Source organism: Apis dorsata, unplaced genomic scaffold, assembly GCF_000469605.1.
Source record: "Apis dorsata unplaced genomic scaffold, Apis dorsata 1.3 scaffold_8, whole genome shotgun sequence".
NCBI lineage: Eukaryota > Metazoa > Arthropoda > Insecta > Hymenoptera > Apidae > Apis > Apis dorsata.
Genome location: NW_006263311.1, coordinates 778,334 through 779,883, shown reverse-complemented (window position 1 = coordinate 779,883; position 1,550 = coordinate 778,334). Strand labels below are relative to the sequence as shown.

The window sequence follows — 1,550 nt, the reverse complement described above, 5'->3', positions numbered from 1 at the left end:
CTCTCTCTCTCTCTCTCTCTCTCTCTCTCTCTCTCTCTCTCTTCTCCTTGCGGGAATTGGCCCGAAAACACAGTTTCCCGTGGTTTTTCACGATTCTCTATCCCCGTTGAGAGCGGGGGAACGCCGCGAGCAGTGAATTTCAAGCATGGTAAAACTTGGGAAAAGATGTCTTGTCCGTGGCCAGTTAGCCTTAATTTGGAGCGCGGCCAGTTCACGGTTATTAAGAATCGACGAACCATATCGCGACCGTTTAAAGTTTCAATTCTCTCCGTGCCCCTGCGAGAATTCGACAACGTGAAGTCTCCAACGTACCAAAAATGATATATATATAAATGAAATTCGAAATATTCCTTTGTCGAGTGTTTGTCGAATTCAATAAACGTTGGAACAATTTTAAAAAGCACCATATGCGTGTTCTTCTAAATATATCTCGTTTAATATCTTCAACGTTTCTTATATAGGGAGGGGATACGTGAAATTTAAATTTCAAATATTTCCTATTCCGATTCGATTCAACAACACTGACTTTGTTTAAAGTCAATATCGTTCTCGCGCGTTGTCACGATAAGAAGAACGCGAGACCGCGTTAAAAAAAGGAGAAAAGAGAAGAAAAGAAAAGAAAAAATTGGCGTGATCGTGTCGACCGGTTAATCGGGGTAATTATGAACGTTACGCGCGTTCCTTCGTTGAAACGCTCGAGTCGTTAATTGGCGAGCTAGCGAGTTAGTCACGTAACTAGCTACGTTCAACGGGCTAATGAAAGTCCCAAGTTTTTCCAACCGTTTTAAAACTTTCCATTAACGAGGGGCGCGATCGATAAAATTTACCGATCCTGGCCCTTCGCGATTACCGGATGTGAAGGATGCGTTCACAAACGCGTCGAATGAACGGAAGAAAGAGGGGATGGGAAGAAAGAAACGAGGTCGAGGAATAATCGCATAATTGATGGTGAAACGCGTTAATTTCGCCGGGGGAAAAGGCGTGTTGGTGGCTCTTTTCGATATTTGTCGACCCGTTTCTGATTACCGTCAACAAGAAAGGAGAAGAGGGGATGCATCGAGGTGGCAGTAATGCAGCAACGGTGGAAGGGTGTCAACGGTGGCAACGAGGTCCTTTGACGCTCGTTAGTTACTTATCCATCGGGCAAAGGATGGATGGCCGCGATCGTCATAGACTCGGCTCGAGGTGAGTACGAATAAAGGGCAGGCCGGGAAGGAAACGCGTTGAAAAAGCTACCGTCTGTCTTCCGGGATCCGCTCGTTTTCACGGAACGACCTGAAAGATAGAAATTGCGGCAAAGGAACACAGAGAGAGAAAAAGAGAGAAAGAGAAAGAGTGAGAGAAAGAGAGAGAAGGAGAGCCTCGAAGAATCTATACATCTGAAAGCTAGTAGGGAACACGGGCAGCTGGTTGGTAGCGTTGGTAGCTTCGTTAAAAAGCCTCGAAACACACACTCTCCATTCTACCCTTCCTTTCAACGTTTTTTATTTATTAAACATCGTAATATATTATAGTATGTACAATAATATACCTATCTAATCTAACGATAT

At 44.3% G+C, this 1,550-nt stretch overlaps 1 protein-coding gene across 1 annotated transcript in view; it reads right to left on the bottom strand.

Annotated features, from left to right (window-relative positions):
- LOC102672911 (cell adhesion molecule 2-like) overlaps positions 1 to 1,550 on the bottom strand; it is a 53,617-nt gene that overhangs the window by 815 nt on the left and 51,252 nt on the right. The window lies entirely within an intron of this gene.